The sequence below is a fragment of the Dermacentor albipictus genome, chromosome 10 (genome assembly GCF_038994185.2).
Source record: "Dermacentor albipictus isolate Rhodes 1998 colony chromosome 10, USDA_Dalb.pri_finalv2, whole genome shotgun sequence".
NCBI classification, from domain to species: domain Eukaryota; kingdom Metazoa; phylum Arthropoda; class Arachnida; order Ixodida; family Ixodidae; genus Dermacentor; species Dermacentor albipictus.
In genome coordinates, this window is record NC_091830.1 from 33,569,293 (window position 1) to 33,587,884 (window position 18,592).

Consider the following 18,592-nt stretch of genomic DNA (forward strand, 5'->3'; position numbering starts at 1 on the left):
CTGGACCAAAAGAGCGCCGGGTACTGAGCGAAAGGGAGAGGTCGAAGAGGTGGTGAAGGAGGAGGAGGACAGGAACGACTGCAAACTTGCACGAGTGGAGGAGACGGGAGGGGTGGGAGGGAGGGGAAGGGTAGTAGGTTTGCTCCCGAAACCGGCTCGGACAGCGTACTACTACACGCCCTAGCAGAAACCTGTTTACGCTTCGAACTGCTATACAAGCGGCGGCGGCGGGCGGTGGTGGTGGGGCGACTGCCGGGCGCCATCCGTCCGCCCGGCCTCTGGCTTGAGCTACTTTACATACGTCTACGCACGCTTCTTAAAAGCTCTCTCCTCTTTACAGAGTTCCTGTCCCATCCGGGGCTAGTAGTGCTTTTTTTTTATTTTATACATATACGATATGCATATCCCCGTGCGCTTCACAGGATCCATTCTCTTCTTCCCTTATTAAGTCGTTTTCCCGCGAGCGCGAGTTTTCTGGCAGCGCAAGTAATACCTGTTTCCAATGGAGCAGCACTCATCTCTCTATTATTGGGGCCGGATTGGTTTCTTTCTGCTTCTTATTATACTGAAAGGCTTCTGCCCGTCCAGATCCCTATCGAGGTCCACATCTTTTTCTTTTTCTTCTTTTTACATTACTATTTTATTCCCAGTTGTGTCTTGACCACGACGGTGAAGCAATTTTTCTTCTAAGCCGCTTTGAGGAACCCGTCAGTGACGCCAGGTTACAGGGTTCCCACGATGGAACACTGTTACCGCAGTCAAGAGCCGAAGCGAAAGAAGCTACAGCAGCAGTTGGAACGCTGCCGATCAATGGGAACCGACGAGCAGCGGACAGGTTTGGGGGGGGTGCGATTGACGATCTTAGACCGGAATCTATCTCTCGCTGACTCACTCAGCAGCTTCGTTTTTCTTCCTTGTCTTTCTCGCACTTTGCTTCGAACCTATAACTCTACAGCGCCCTGTGAAGCTATTATTTCGCCACTGACCACTTCCGAGGGGCTGTCTTCTCTTCATCGGACTCGGACAGTAATGAATGCCAGCTTGCGCTTCGGGTCTGCGAAAAAAAAAGTTTCGGGAACGTGGGCAGTCTTGGACGCTTCACTGGTCAGGGCGTGAAAGAAAGGATCCATTGGTGGGAGAGCTTTTCGGCGACGGTTGCGCTGAAGAGCGTGAGATACGCCCGATTAAAGATTCTCGCCAAACAAGAGCTTGTCCGATGGGAAAACTGAGTTGCAAGGGTAGCGTGGCAGGTCAGACAGAACGAGAGCTTCTTATTCATTCGGCGACGACCGCATATACGGCGACACTTTGTCACGTCGTAGTCGCGGCGAGAGAAGGCTACCCATTGATCTGTATCTCGCTCGACGATCAATGGGAAAGGTCCGCCGGTGAGTGAAACATTTCGGTTCAACGACAAGCAGGTTGGTGGTTCGTCGCCTGTCCTAACCCTTAACCTCGTGGGAACCAAACGACGACGCTCGTTGCGGAAGTTTGGGGGGAAATACACGTTCCAACGTTCCTCTGCGAGAAATGGAAAAAAAATTACGGAGAGTGGGCATTTCAAAGCTTAGCGTCCAGTGCATCGAAAAGACAGTTTAAGGTGACGAGATCTACTTTCGGAAGCTTGACAAAAGGGTGGGAATCGAGTTTTCCGTCTGGCCTTTTTTTTTCTTTTTTTTTTTGATTAACTTGTTCCTGTCGCAAATGTTCTATACGTGTATGGTCACCCGTAAACTAGCATGCAGACCTTGGTCTCTTTCTTTGCTGAATAATCTTATGACAGCTAGAAAGGACTCGCGATGTTATATCCCAGCAACGGACCCCAAACTTTGTGAAGTATGAGATAAACCTGGTTTATGGCTAACGAGTAGCTCGGAGCTGGAGTCGCGCATATCAAAAGGAGGTAGCTGGCCCATGCCGTCATCCGTCTCATCCATGTAGGGGACGTTGTGGCAGGTTCTCATCGAGAACGAAGAGCTCTAGGGTTCAGCTCAAATAATTACATGAGGAAGACGGGAGAACGTTACGTCTCAACAGACAAGCGCGAATGAATGGAAGCACACAAAAGGAGCCTAGAAAGTTCGCTTATTTGGGAAAGTCCAGTCATTCGTACCTCAGACGTCACTAGAGTGGAACCACCTTCCCGCAAACATTGTATCCATCAGCGATATTTCTTGTTTCGTGATGCCTTAACCAACAATACTTGCTAGAATGCGTTTTCATGTACTTGTATATCTTGTCGTTTTTTAATAGCTTTTGTAATTGCTCACTACATTCCTACTCAATTATTTGTCAAATTGTATTTATATGTAGTATTTTTTTTTCTTGTAATACTTAGTGTTTGAATTTACCTGTAACCCACTCTTCTCAGTGAAGCCTTCAAAAGCCTTCAGGGTATAATAAATGAAATGAAATATCCCCACTGTCTTCCCTAGAACCCTAGGCTAGAAAAAAACTGATGGTCACACCTTCCTCGAATCGGAGCGTGCGAATTCGCCGAAGACCTGCAGAGTTAAGGTGCTCGAAATCCCACCGGCGCCTTTACGCGCTGAACACGGTGTGACAAGTGCTCTCAGCAACACACGGTCCAATGACCCAGAGACGGGAGGGGGCAACCCGTTCACACTAAAGCCCAACCATCCAAGCGCCGCCGCTTTTGCGGCGAAAAGGGGCACGGAGGGGGCTTTAGCTGACAGGAGGGTTCAAAAGTCGGTGTGCCTCGTCACTAGAATAGCCCGGCGATTAGTTGTTTCGTTTGACACGCTGCTTGGGGCGTCTAGCCACCGGCCTAGCCACGAATCGCGCACTTTGCCACGAATTTGTCGGTCCCGTCGTCGTGGTCTGCGGCCAAGCGGCATCCACTAAACTCTCCGACAATGGCGCCGCCACTGGTCTGTCCGGAGGGACCTATACTGTCAGCTCCACAAAGCCGAAGGGATTCGTCGCTGGATAGCGGGAGTGGCTCGAAGTTCTCTGACCCCGCTGGCCGATCGTTCCGGCTACGAAAACTACAACGAAATTCCAATTGTTACACGTGACATCAACGGCAGCAGAGCTTGCTGTCCTGCGTGCTGCTGCAATATATCTCCTGCAAGACGCATATCGGGAATGGGTGATCTTTTGCGACTCTAAGGCAGCACTTCGGAGTCTGTATTTTGCCTTGTATAACAGGACTCACGAGCAGCTGTCATATCAGAGAGGAGCACCATAAGGCTATCGCTAAAGGCAATGAAATTGTACTTTAGTGACTACTTGGACACACAAGCATTGTTGGTAATGACCTCGCTGGCGAATCCGCCCGGTCCGCCCATGTAGAAGCCCGAGCAGTTGCAATTTCTTTACCCCAAAAGGCCCAACACAGCGCCGACTTCGGTCTGCCGACTGTCGGGGACAGCGTTTTTTCCTTCATGTCTGCGCCCCTCCCCGCCGACCGTCGGTAGCTTGTCGGCGTTGGTACATTGTGACAAAGGCGCCGACACAAACGAAAAAAACGATGTCGCCGACAACCGGCAGACCGAAAACGTTGTGGTGTTAGCCTAGTGTGAATGAACGGTTTGCAAAAATACTGTTGCGCATGCGTGAACACGGCTGTCACGAGCGCCCTCTACATGGTTAGGTACGAGAAGCAGGCGAACAACCAACGCAGCTATAGCGCGCCTTGAGACGACGGTTTGTGGTGGTTATGATCGCGGTATTTTCGTGAAAAGGACGGCTCGTTGTGTTGCGTATTGTGCACAAAGTGTTTCACTAGCAGACGGAGCACGAGTCTATTACAGTTTCCGTCCGAGAAGAGCTATCCGGCGAGGAAAGCAGCATGGATAAGCGACGGCCGGAGATGCCATCACAGCACACAACTTGCTCGCTCCTCGCAGAGCCGGTTCTCAACGCGCTATTTGCTGCTACTGAATTGTCATATGCCAGCGCTGCGAGGTTATTTCGGCCTGCAAGCTTCGAGACACCCTTAAACGCAGCCGCATTTTGTCGGAACAGGGAAAGCTCAAGCTGGACGAAGACGGACAGCGATTGCGAACGCGCAGTGGTGTCACTCAGTTGTCGCTGACATGTTATTATACTAAATATTATAAAGTTATGTCGAAAGTGCGCCTCATATGACAATCAGCGCCTAGTACTACGCCACTGAAGTGATCGAAACACACCATTCGAGGGCAGTTGGTGCGACCAACGGGCAGCGCGGAGCGACCACCGTGAGGCGGAGTTCAGCTGGTTTGCTCTTTTCTGCCGATGGTGTACAGATAGCCAAATGTATTTCTTATTTAGCCTTTTAATATTGATACATGAGTCGAAGAGCTCGCAGAAAACTATGTGTTTCATTCCCAGCAGAAGCTTCTTCGTAACCGGCGACACCCACGGCCAGCGAGCGAGGCCTACCGTCTTCATCGATGGCCATTAGTGCGTATACAGTCGAGAGAACGGCGCGTCGTTTGAGACATTCCCGTATTTGCCGTGCGCGAAAAAAGGACCGTCGTAACAAGTCAAATAGCTACGTGAATCTTTGCTTTGTTATATTAGTAGGATAAACTCTCCTAAGCGGAACATCACGCTCGGCGCGCTGACTTCGTCGGCAGGCGCCGATCGCTCGAGCCGGCAGGCCTAGCTCCCGGTTGTCGAAGCAGCAGCCGACGGCGCTTGTAATGAAAACGGAGCGGGCCATAAAGTGCTTATTTTCGTGAGTATTTTAGCGTCTGGATGATTATGTCGCGGTTAAAAGACTGCAGAGTTGGTTCTCTCTATACTGTGTCGGCAGCAAAAAGCAAACCTTGCACGGTGGTAGCTGCGCGCGGCCAGTCTGCGAAACCAAGTGTGGACACTCGGCGACACATCGACAGCGTGTTTCAACGACGCGCTCTCCGCTCTTTGTTGAAGGAGTGTATTTCGCTCGCATCAGTCCCGTGCTAGCATCAGCAGCCTCGGAATATACGATATTGTTAACGTAATCGTCCTTCAGTGCCGAGCCTCGATGAGCCTGGCGAATAGTGGTAGTTATAGAAAGCAGATATTGCCACACGCGATCAGATTGAGTGGTATGCTTCGAGAAGTCGGAGGTCTATGACATGTACGAAAACTGGAACGGATTGACGGCGTCTTCAATTGTTTTTGATGCCATGAACGCACGCGGTTGCCGCTGCAGATGCCATGCAGCAACCGAGAAACGAAACTCGCTCTCAAACCACATACTCTCGCACGCAGAGCACTGCAGCTTTGCCTGTTGTGCGCCAGGTGGCGCTCACTATTTTGCAAACCGTCAATTAAGCTTAAGCGACGCTGCAAGAAAGCTTCATTCCGTGGCTAAAGCTACGAAGGAACAAATATTGGCCTCCTCTCAACCTCACAAAGTGTCATCTTCATAGACTTGATCCATTCCTAGAGCTACAAGTGTCATCAAAAGTTTCCCGCTCTGAGGCTACAGTTTTGTGCCGCCTCTGGCTCGGGGTGGCATTTACGAAGGCCCACTTGTTCCGCATTGGAATGGGGGATACGCCCATGTGCGACTCTTGTCGAACCATAGAAACGACTGAACACATGTCTCTGTCACCAGTACGACGACGTCGTGCGTGAAGATCTCCGGGCAGCATTGAACCAGCTGAACTCGTAGACCATTTTCGGAAATGAAGACCCCTGGACCATGGCAGTTCGCCCCAATGGCACAGAAAGCCACGAAAGCGTTACTGCAGTACTTCAAGTCAACAGGTCCTGGTGACCACTTGTAGGCTCGGTGCGAACCTCCCAATTTGAGCGAAACCGTGCTTTCTCTCTCCTGTCTCCTTTTCATCCCTATAGCCCTTGCTAAAGCGCAGGGTAGCAAACCGGACGGGCGTCTGGTTAACCTCCCTGCCTTTCCTCCCTTGTATTTCTCTCTCTCCCGAAATGTCCCGACAATGTAGCGATGAAAAAAAGAATAGAACGAAACGGAGGTGGCAGCCCGATAATGTAGATACTATAAACAATAACTGGAGCCATCAGCGCGATAAGTGGTGCGAGGACGCGGCGGCATATTGCCCGGGGCGATTCTGCAGCTCGACGACAGACAATGGCGGCCGCGTTCGGCAGAGGGCGAGGGGCGTTCGCGACGATTGCCTCGGTGCTCAAAGAGGGGAGAGCCCGCGAACAATGGAACAGGCGGAAGCCCTATCCGGCGCGTGTACGCGTGCAATCTATCGGGAACGCCAACACAGACCACTCAACACAACCGCCTAGACTCGGTGCTGCTCTCGGGTACGCGTGGAATGCACGTACGCCCGTCAACTGGGCGAGAGAAGTGGGGGGGGGGGGGGGGCAGGGGAATACGCGCTAAACGCAATAGTGCGCTCACCGCAAGAACGAAAGAAACTCGGTTTTCGTGGAAATGGGAAACTTGGAGGAAGCTTTCAGTAGGGCTATTAAAACTGGCTTTAGTTGGTGCTACTTCGAGTAAAGGCGGGCTTGCTTGCAGCGCTGAGCGACGCGGGCAATCCTGACGAGCAGACGGAAGTCTACTAGTAGCAGGCTGGTAGACGTTTCTTTTCGTCGGTGTTTTCCGTCTACGGAAGACAACTAGCCGTAAGTCTCGTAGACGTCTCGCTAGTGCCTTCTGTTCATGGAAGACTAGTAGGACAAGAACAGATGTTTAGTTAGTGTCTGCCCTATACGAAGGACAACTATAGTAGAGGACTAGTGGACGTTTCTTCATCGTCTACCGCCTACGCAAGAAAATTAGTGATAAGGCGAGCAAATATTTGCTAGCATATTGTGCAGACTAGGTACGCTTTCACATCAAGTAGGAACATTTCGAGAAACGGGCGAAAATCATTATCCACGAGAAACAGGATGCCCCGAAGCTACAAATGAAACCGTTACATGTCTCTCGGGAAGAAAGCTTCTCAGCATGAAGAAACAAAAGTGCGGGTCCCAACGAACCGCGCTGGCTAATGTATGCTGGACGTCTGTGGGCAAAAGCAGCTTGCCCTACAGCAGCAAACTGACGACCTGAACAGATCGCGCAACGGACATGCGATCCTTTGTTTTGAACCAAGCAGGCCGCGATAAAAAAAAGAAAAAAAACATGCTACTGTATCACCGCATCGCTGCACGCCACAGAGGACAAGTGCAACGACAAACATCGGGACGCTTTTTTTAAATCTGCAAATGCACTGGCTGAGGTGATAGTCTTAGCTCGCTCCCGTTCCTGCTTAACGTCAGCTGACCTGCGTTCAGCTACAACCCGAGCCACAGCAGTGCCTTCTTTACAGCGCAACTATGCATTAAATTTTATTGCACACGAACTGTATTCAAATTGCTGAGAAGACATGCCAGTGTAGGAAGTCCCGTACTTTACCACCATCTGGTGTCGCGGTCACGGGCAGCTACATCGGACCCCGCGGACGACAGGGAGAGAGCCGCAGCGAGTGCCAAAAACGTCGGTCGCCATGTCCTGCCACCCACGTGACCACGACCTTCACCTGTGTCGCGCTGTGACGACACGTACGCCTCTTGGTGAAACCACACCCTAACTGGCCGTAGGGAAAGCCGTATATGTAGTTGATTATGTCGCGCCGCTTTGTGGCTGGCCACCACATTTTTCAACGGTTTTCAAGGTCGACGACGTTCATATATATTAAAGAGAGAGAAAGTCGGTGCAACCACGCGTACGGGACAGAAGAAACCTACGCGCTTTTCCCCGACTCGGGCGTCCCGAAAGAAGGGTCTCTCCGAAAACGGAACGAACACACACGCGACATGCACCCCGGCGAGGCAGGGTGCTGCTCCTGCAAGCCCGAGCGCCCACGAGAGCGAGCGGAAGGGTTTTAAGAGAGTCATTCGTCTGTGTTTCTTCGACTCCCTTTTCATTCGGCTCATTCTCTCCCTCTCTCAACGCCGCCGCCCCTTCGCTTCAGTCACATTCTCGCCCGCCGTATCCGCGCCGGCTCCGCTGGCGACCGGCCGTCCCCCCGCGACGTTTTTTCTGCCAATTCTTTCTTTCTTTCTCTGACCCGCTTTCGTTGCTTTTCCTTTCAAACCTTTCACTCTCTTTCCATTTTTTTTCCCAAAAAGAAAGCGGAGCCCCACCGACCACCGCCGTCATGACTCAAGCGTTTGTTGCAACGGGCGCCGAAATTACTTCCTCGAATCCCTCTTTCCACTTTCGCTTTTCTCTCTCTCTCTCTCTCTCTTTCCGCCATGAGCGCGGTGCCGCGAACACGGACGGGATCCGCCCACTGCGCCAGTACTAATGGCGCACATCAGCGGCAGCTCCAAAAAGCGTCGCCGGCGCGCTGCCCGAGCTTTCGCCGACGCCGAAAGAGCTGTCCGCGCGCCCGACACCGTCACAAACTCGCATGTCTCCGCTCAGCACCACGTGATGCTCCGCCAAGAAGGCACATAATAATAATAATATTTGGGGTTTTACGTGCCAAAACCACTGTCTGATTATGAGGCACGCCGTAGTGGAGGACTCCGGAAATTTCGACCACCTGTGGTTCTTTAACGTGCACCTAAATCTAAGCACACGGGTGTTTTCGCATTTGGCCCCCATCGAAATGCGGCCGCCGTGGCCGGGATTCGATCCCGCGACCTCGTGCTCAGCAGCCCAACACCATAGCCACTGAGCAACCACGGCGGGTGCCGTCACAAACTCGCATGTCTCCACTCAACACCACGTGATGCTCCACCAAGACGACACATGGCTCCATGAAATAAGGATATTCTGACCAGCTCAATAAATGTGGTTCGTCCCTCTTTCACTCTCTCTCTCTCTTCACCGTACCCCTCGCAATGTTCTCTCCTCGCACAACAAAAGCACACGCGAACATCACCGGTTAGGCTGTCTAGATCGCGACAGGATGCCAATATTCGTAATATACCATAGCGGCTTTAATGCGACAGCATTTATCGGCCCCGACCCGCGGGTCCCGCACGCGTTTTCAAGCTTCCTTGGCAGGATGCATATTGTGCATCGGCACCAGCATCTGCAGAGCTTTCATCAAATATTACTAGAGTGAGCAGTGCCGCTGTTACATATTTAGGGAGCATTCCAAGCGATGCTTCTTTCTTTTCTGTATTATTATTATTATTATTATTATTATTATTATTATTATTATTATTATTATTATTATTATTATTATTATTATTATGACATGTGGAATCCTTAAGTGTCTGCGGCCGTAGGTAAAAGTATGGCGGTTCAGTCAGCACGGGAACGACGGCTCCCCAGGGGTGGCACACTCTCAAGTTCAACTAATGGCCACAGAGGGCGAAAAAATCGACCGCGCGGCGCTGCTAAAGAAACAGGCATAGTACGCCAATTAAAAAGGTTCCCCGTTGAGCGCATTATCTCCCGCTAGAGGCGCCGTAGTAAGCGCAATTTTAACCTTCAAACTTTCTTCAACAGTAAACGAAGCGTTTTTATCGCATGATAAAGACTACAAAAGTATAATTCCTAATTTTACATTGTACTTTTCATTACCAACTTTGTTGTTTTTTGTCATTTTAAACGCAAAATAGCGTTCAGCATCATCGACCTCCCACATGACCTCTGGCCTGGATTTAAAATTTTTACCGGTATGTTCGCGTGCACGGCAGGTACGGATTCCTTGGTTCGTACATTGGTTGGTTAATTTGTGCTAACACCAGTTTATTGCGCTTCGATATCTCGCGTTATTTAACTTAGGGTGTAAGCCTGAAAGCTAGGTTTCAGTCGTGAGCCATGTGGAACACGTCTGCATCGAAATGGGAGCCGGGTCCTGCTGCGACTGGGGACAGCAATACCGGTGAGTCGTTTAACATCACTGCTTCAATCGCTATGTAATTTATTCGTCTCGTTAACTTACAGGCGGAGGTAAGTTAACGAACTAGATGCTGCATTACATAAGGGCAGTCAGGACCCTCCGTTGCTGTTTCCGAAATAAACTTTCAGTTGCGGGACCATCATTATGCACACATTCACGAAAGAGAAACGATATCGGAACGCGCGTCACATTTTTCATCTCGTTTTAGCCGTAGCCATAAGTGACTGAGTTGCCTTATCAATATATATTTCTTTTTCGAGTCCGCCGGCAACTTCTTTCGTTCACAGAACCGAATAACCTTTTGATAAACTGAAGCTTGAATTTAATGTATTAAACAGCTGCACACATGATAATTCACCCATATTTCGTACCTGTTGGTTCCAAATGTTCTTGCTGTTCAGTTTGGCTTACCTCAGGACATCTATTTTTGCAGTAGTGAAGCGGTGCATCACGTTCATGCACAAAAAGAATGCATCAATTCTAATAGCTTCACGTCTTTCATCTATTTGCTTGTGAAATCAGCAGTGTGATCTCTTCTAGTGTATAAACGAGCGCACAAATGTTCTCATTTGTGATCTTAATAATACTTAAGCTGTTGACATGCATTGTAGTTACGCAGACATCGATTTTACGGAGAGTAACCATATTTATTTACCATGCTGCTTAAGCGCCCTAGAACAAACAGTGTACATTTGCATGTGTTCTGTAGTCACAAACCGTTGCAATGTATATGTCGCACTGTTTCGCATTTTATATTGCAAAATTGTGCTTATTCAATTTCTGATGCAGTCAAAATTTCTGTTCCAGACATGCAGTAATGAGGATGGCACCAGTATAAAGCAACACACTCCATGCACTAAACAGAAGCTGCTGCCTGCTACAACAAGGTCATTGTGTGGACTTTGGCTGCTACTACAAGGTAAACAACACCTGGTTCAGAAATAAATATGCCTGATATATGCTGTATTGGCTTGCTAGTCTTGAGATACATGTCATTTGTTTGTAGCAGACGATATGAACATTTGTTCATGTTTACAGTTCAGCATAATTAGTTCGAACATAAAAGAAAACACTACATGACTTTGGATAATCTTTGCTGTATCTCATGTGCCATTGTTTTGCCCCAACAGAGTCTGTGCCAAGTACATCTTGGTCATCACGGGAGCCCCCATCTACACCAACAGGAAGGGGCTGGAGCTGAATTCACAAGACCACGAACAAAGAAGCCATTCCAGAATTATTTGGATGAGATATCAAGTCTACGGACGACTGTTTCAAGAGTGAAAAGAGCCTACGCCATCATTCCACCAGCACGGATATTGGCCGAGTCATCCAGGTACCTCAACAACAAAAATTATTTGTCTTCAGATGTACCTGCAACCTCTGAACAAGCACAGACGACGCTGGCTAAGAGTGTTCTGTCAGCTTGCCCTTCCTTAGGGAGCTCCCTGGCCTTGCCAATTCTTGCCAAGTATAATTTTGTTTCAATGAATGCACGCTTCTTCATTCCACACTTTTGTTAGAGATCATTCCTATTCCTCATACAAACATTAAAGGTCAACCGATTCTTTGCTCATACTTAATGCCAGTCACTGTCTAGTAGCATAACATATGTGTAGCAGTTCTTTCTAGTGTATGTTGCCATGTGCAATTCCTCTCCTGAAATAGCTGATGCGGCATTGGCGTGTGTCTTGCATTAACCTTTACACTGTGTGCTATGTAGCATTTAACTTTTGTTAATGTTTTTGGCTTTCAATGCTTGCAAGGTAGAGTGGCTTCTTTCTTGAATGCAAGCTTTCTCATTCCCATATTGAATTCCTAGTCTCATTCAGGATTGCTATTCTTGCTCGACAGCCTGTGTTTTTGTGCAAGCTACATTGAAGAGATTGATTGCAGAATATGGTTTCGGCGCTGTGCGACTTGGTACTTGTCACCGTGTTACGTTTCTCATGTGTGGGAGCCTGGTCAGTTGCACTGGGAAACAGTCTCTCGAGGCAAGCACCTGCTCCTACAGTCTGCACAGTGACATAGACTGCAAATTTACACGCACCGTGGTTGGTGCTCCCCGTTCCGTCCTTTCCTGCTGCTGCCGTGTGCAAATTTTGCTTGTGGCCTTCCTCAGCCATGATTTGGCGTATGTATGTATGTATGTATGTATGTATGTATGTATGTATGTATGTATGATTTGGCGTATGTATGTAACTCATACATAATTACATGGTTCTAAGCGTATGAAGTTGATATCCACATTTGTGGAAAGGACTGCAAAATAGTTATGTCCACAAAACCGACCATGTCCATATATGGAGAATGTGGCGGACCAAGTGTGAGTTACACATTAGTGGCATGCAATAGAACAAAAAGAAACATGCAGGTTGGAAAGGCGGTAACGCTAATATGCCGGGCACTCCATGTCGCTGTTGGCTGTGGCAGCAGATGCTTGCGTCACCCGATTGTTTCGCAATGCAAGTTGCTCATATTCAACGCCGACTGTCGATACTAACACGTGGGACACACTGTCCAATCTGCTTGTGCTGCTGGTTGTTGCTTGTTACCAGACTGCAGTGTGCGACGAAGGCAAGCGCTATGCCTACAGTCGGACGGTTGAATGTGCCGCAAGCAGCCCATGTGCGTGTATGCTCACTGTTGTCATGTAGATCGCAGCCAATGCATAGTGCCAATGTATAGATTGAGCGTTATGTTAGAGTATGCTGAAGTGATTTGATTACATAATCTTGTTTCAATGTTGTCCCACTTGGTCATGGTTGCCATGTTACATTTCTGGGATGTGGCAGCCTGTTTAGTTGTATTGGCCAACAGCCTCTCGAGGTAAGCACCTGCTCCTGCAGTCCACACAGTGACACGAACTCCTTGTTTACATGTACTGTGATTGGTGCTCCCTGTTTGTCCTTTCCTGCTGCAGCCATGGGTAAAGTGTGCTTGTGGCCTTCTTTGTACATGATTTGGCGTGAACAGAGACTATCATACATGATTACATGGTTTGAAGTGTATGAAGTTGATATCCACATGGGTGGAAAGGCCTGTAAAAGTGGCTGCGAATTGGCGATTCCCACAAAACAGACCACATCCATATTGAGAGCAGGTGCGCCACCAAGTGTGAGCGACACATTAGTGGCCACTGAAAGAACAAAAAGAAACGTGCATGTAAGAAAGGAGGTAACACTAGGATGCCAGGTAGTTCACGTCGCTGTGTTGGCTATGGCAGTAGGTGCCTGCGTCACCCGATTGATTTGCAGTGCAAGTTACGGTGACTGTCATTGCAAACAGGTGGGGCACTGTCCAATCTGCTTGTGCTACTGGTTGTCACTCGTTACTAGACCACCATGTGCGACGTAGGCAAGCACTGTGCCTGAAGTCGGATAGCTGAATGTGCTGTATGCAACTTGTAGTGCGTGAATGCCCACTGTTGTCATGTGGATCTTAGCCAATGTACAGTATATTGTCTGAACCTTATGCGGTGATTGAATGCAGAGTCTAATTTGATAATGGTCGCCGTGTTATGTTTCTTCGATGTGGCGACCTGGTTAGCTGCATGGGCAACAGTCTCCCGAGGTAACCATCTGCTCCTGCAGTCCACACAGCGACAAAGACTCCCAATTTACATGCACCGTAATTGGTGCTCTCCCCATTCGACATTTCTTGCTGCAGCCGCCGGCCGATTATGCTTGTGGGCCTTCATCGGCCGTGATGTGGCGTGAGCGGAGACAGCACACGTTATTACATGGTCCGAAGTTGATAGCCACATGGGTGGAAAGGCCTGCAAAAGTGGCTGCAAAATGGTGATGCCCACATGGAGAATGTGGGGCACCAACTATGAGTTGCACATTAGCGGCCCCCGAAAGAACAAAAAGAAACGTGCAGGTTGGAAAGGCGGGAACGCTAAAATGCCGTTTAGTCCATGTCGCTGTGTTGGTTGCGGCAGCAGATGCCTTGCGTCACCCGATTGCTTCGCAATGCAAGTTACGGCGATTGTCAATGCAAACAGGTGGTGCACTGCCCAATTTACTTGCGCTACTGATTGTCGCTCGTTACCAGATCGCCATGTGCGGCGACGAAAGTGAGCAGTTTACGAGCTCGCGTTAATGGTTTCAGCGCATCTCGACATGCAAATTTTATTTCTGATCTTGTATGAGAAGGTGCACTGGTTTTATTCTGCCAATAAAGTCTCACGTCCTGTTCACTCACTTGTGGCTTGTTTGTATGGGCGTCAGTAGAGGCTCTTTAGTCTCCTGGCCATTAAAACGCGGCAGCTGAGGCATGCCGCAAAGCCAGCGACGCGAACACGGCGCGTACCCAGCGTACGCTACCGCTGTAAAGCGGCCATATTGAATAGTGTACTAAAAAAAAGAATTTCCGCTTCCTGTTTAAGTAGCGCCATCTGTCGGGTTCCCCACTAAGTTCCATGCGCTGCCGCTTCTTATTTTCGAACCACTGTGGAAGGTACAGTTTCCCTTCTCTAAAGTTGTTCTTTATTCTATGGGCTCCCTGCAGGGACTTGGCTAAACTTCGTCCTTCTGGATTCAAACGGCTTTCCGACTTTTCAAACGGATAATTTTTCAAACAATTTTAAGCGTTATAAATGCAACAATTGGCGACGATTTCGCGCGCGTGTGCGCGGGAACGTTGCTTTCGTGCGTTCAGTATGTAGCTATACGATTTTGAGGGCACACATCCTGTGCCTGTGTCAGGATCGGCCCGCGTTATTCGCATGGCCTCCGAGAACGGCACCACATTGTTTCGCATTGCGCGTTATTTGCACGGCCTCCGAGAACGGCACCACTTTGTCTCGCATTGACACCAACAAACAAATGGCAATGAAAAATGCTGGCGCACACAAAAAAAAGACGTGAAAGAAGAGGATGGAGGGAAGAAAAGCAAAGAAGGAGATAAACGAGTACTGACACCGGGCACCAATTAGCAGAGATTAAAGGGCTGGTTAGGAACGCTGGGAGCGGGCGCAAAGACACTCGCGGGTATGCCCGTGTGTAACGACTACGGCGTCGCGCCCTAAATCATGGCCGCCGCGGCGTTAACCTGAAACCGAGAGAGAGAGAGCGAAGGATGTAAAGGAGTGGTCTTGCATTTTGGGTGTCGGGCGTGACGTCACTAATATGCCGCCGGGTGTCTCTGCCGTCGCATTCATTCTAAGCGGAATACACATATATTTTCCCCCTTTCCCTGAAACTGCAGAAGTTCTGATGGAATCCTCTGCTAATGAGAGCCGCGGCCTTGAAAAAAATTGTGCTACCAACTGAACGCCACCGCCACGGTGGCTTACTCCATCGCGCTGCGCATGCCAAGCAGAAGGTCGCGGGATCGAGTCCCGACCGCGGCGACACCATTTCAGTGAGGGCGAAATGAAAAAAAAAAGGAAAAGAAAAGAAAAACAGCTCGTGCACCGTTCATAGGGCGCACGTTAAAGAACATCACGCGGTAAAAAAATTCATCCAGACTACGCCCCAACGCCGTGCCTCATAATCAGACCGTGGCTTTGGATCGTTTTACCGACCGTACATTGATGATTCAGAATGCTCGAAAAGAGACGCTCCTAAGAGCGTTGCGTCGCTGTGCCCTGTCATGAGCAAGTGCGCCAAAAACGGCTTGATAAGCAACCTCATAGACGACGTCATTAAAGGAAGCACAGAGGCTCAACGAGAAGCTAAATAGCACAGTGACTCAAGACGCGAGAAAATGTCCGTGCAACGCGCGCACAAGCCGGAAAACTCTCCGAAACTACGAGGCGAAGCTGCAAGCCCACGTGTTCTATTGGAAACATGTGCAGTAATCGCCCAATCATCCAGCACTCACGCACGAGCCATGTGGAGGAGGAGGAGGAACTTTATTATTGCAGAAACCGTTGCACGGTTTATTCCTGGGTGGTTCCCTGTGACAGGGCTCCACTGGCGTTCGCGGCTCGCCGGGCCTGGTCGAGGGTCGCCAGTTGGCTTCCCAGGTCCAGTTCGGAGAGTCTCGCCTCTCAAGACCACGTAGTGAGTGTGTGTGTTGTGACTCGTGGCGAAATTGCGTCGCCCGGACGGTCGGTGCATTCGTGTGTTATGTGCGCGAGTGTCGCTGTGTGTTTGCTACACCAGGGACATGTCCAGGACGTATAACTGTCTGGGGAGATTGCGTGTAGACGACACAAGTGTGGGTATGCGTTAGTTTGCAGGCGGCGCCAGTCCCTTGCCTGGAGTTTATTGAGCGCTTTGTGTGGGGGAGCGTATTGCGTTCTTCCGAGACGTTGGTCCTGTAGTATTTGTTGACTTGTCGTTAGTAACTCGTGTGTCGTGTCAAGTGGCGCTCAAACGAAGTGTCACGGGCCATTTGAAATAAATACGATTTCTCTCACGGCGTCAAGAGTACTGCAAGAACTGCAGAAATGGCAAGGTGGAAGAGAAGAGGCATTTTTAGTAGACGTTCCCTTTCCAAATTGGTTGTTCCAATTATAAACATTTCCTGCTGTGTCTACTATATATCCTTAAATAAACTTTCATTAGACCAACTAAAATTCACGATGTGCTTTTGCAAGAGTCTACGTTAAATTTATGTATATATATGTATTTTTCCCTGCTCTTCCGAGAGCTTGCCTACAGCACCCAGCCCTTGCCCACTAACCCACACACTGAGTGAGTGTTATCTGGTACAAGTACCACAACGTCAACAAAGTCACGTGCCAAGTACCACAACGTTAACAAAGTGACGTACCAGGTACCACAACGTCACACGAGTTGTCACATGTAACTCATGTGATGCAGCTGCTTCAATATGTTGGCAGCGGTAGGCTGCTGTTCACTGTTCACATGTTCACTGTACACAACTTCGTACCGCGCCCTCTCGCGCGACTGCTTCTACTGCTATGGATACAAAGTAGAAATTAAAGAGAGACTCGGGAAACCAACGCAGTGTCGACAAGGTTACAGTTTCGTGCAGCATGTGTGGCACCTGTACTGGTTCGCTTCTTTCACTCTCTCTCTCTCCGAGAGTCAATTGTATTTTGCTTTGACACTGTCCTCGTATCACGCCCGGATCACGCGGTCGACACGTGACATACGTAGAATCGCGGATTGTCTCTCCACACGCAGTCTCTCCGCAGAAGCGAAAACAATAGAACACGATGCTTGATACATAAGGTCAAAAGCCCCGACCCAGCTGACGTGGCTCGAGAGCTCTCTCTCTCTCTATTCTACGATTTCGCGAACTATGCTCTCCTCACACCACCAGAGTCGCTTCGTAATGTCGCGAGCTGCCTTGATGCTTAATATTCAATTACGCCCCAGCAGAATGCATACTGAAAGCAACAAAATGCCATGACAACAAAATGCTTTACAATTCTTGTAAGGGCCAGCAACACGGACTCGCGGGTTATACGTAGCAAATACAAGGCCATTCTTTGCTTTGTCATTGCAAGCTGTTACAAAAAAAAGAAGAAAAACGCAGATGGGAACGCTTATTAAGAATGTGCTTGAGAACAGATCACGATTCGGAATGGCTAAGGCAAACGACTTTCTTTCCGCTCGGAAGCAGTAATTACCGGAAACAATTTTCGCTCTAGGCAGTAACACCTGGTTTGCCCCGCAACGGTATTCATAGAGAACAAATAGTCATTGGCGGACGCCGCTAATGTTCAAATCTCCTTTAATGGACAGAGAAACATGTCCCATAAAACCTGTGTTTCCCGTGTATGCCTATGCTTTAAAAAAATAGACAAGCGAAAGACTACCAAAACGTCGAGGCCAAGCAATATTTTATTGCGACCGTCAAATTAAAGAATGACAGCGGTGGGATGAGGGACAAAAAAAAAAAAATCATTTACTCGCCTCGTGACACATGGCAGGTATCTATATTGTCATTTTCCATTCACTATTGCTCTCAGTAATTCACCATGCCGCCAACCAACATATCTTTGCACAAAATTATTCTTATCATGTCGCTCCTCTCCTGGGGACGGCAGATCGGCATGAGTAAACTAACTCGGCACCGTGAATTGTCATACGGTAAAGGGGGCACAATAATCAATAACATACATTTATACACGACCTTCCGTTGGGCACGTCATGCCAGCACAATGAAGCTGTTCCCCATTGAGTCCCAGCTTTGAAGGCCGACGATTCGACCCGTTAGAATTAGCAACCCAGCAAAGCAGCAGTTTGCCTGTGCCTTTGTGTTTTTGTGGTTCCTGTGCCCATGTACACAAGTGTCGTGCTTGGAATGGGGCACACGATGCCTCATTTGCAACTGTGAAATTTTATAAACATTTATGTAGCGGGGACACTCTATAGGTCCTGTACGCGAGTTTTATAAGCGATGATCCTGTGTGTGTTTTTTTTCTGCTTATCGCTGTTCGTGTTGTGACCATGATGCGCATAAATATCATGTCAAAGAAAGAGCGTAACTGACGTCACATACATGCAACACCCTCTCTTTAAAGAAGAGTTCAAAATTCATTGAAGTCTAGGGTTTGCGGTGCCAGAACCACGACATGGTTACGAAGCTCGCCGTAGTGGGGAACTCCAGAATAATTTCGACCGCCTGGGGTTCGTTTAACGTGCACCCAAATCCAAGTACAACGAGCGTTATTGCATTCCACCTCCATCGCAACGCGGTAGGCATCGAACCCAGGACCTCGGGCTCGGCAGCGCCGCCCCATAGCCACTGGTAACCGCGGCGTGTTTAATTAAATACAGTTAGAGACAATGAAAGAAGAACGGCCCGGTCGAAAGCAGTGCACCAGCGGTCCGTGCAGGAGAGCCCAGACTAGACGCAGGGCTGGAAAGGAGTAAACGGAGAGA

At 49.1% G+C, this 18,592-nt stretch overlaps 2 long non-coding RNA genes across 2 annotated transcripts in view; one reads left to right on the forward strand and one right to left on the reverse strand.

Annotated features, from left to right (window-relative positions):
* Positions 1 to 18,592, reverse strand: part of LOC139050677 (uncharacterized) — a 197,773-nt gene that overhangs the window by 171,145 nt on the left and 8,036 nt on the right. The window lies entirely within an intron of this gene.
* Positions 9,623 to 11,360, forward strand: LOC139050607 (uncharacterized). The gene is made up of 3 exons (XR_011508971.1): positions 9,623 to 9,764; positions 10,590 to 10,701; positions 10,913 to 11,360. It is a non-coding gene; the product is annotated as an uncharacterized lncRNA (long non-coding RNA).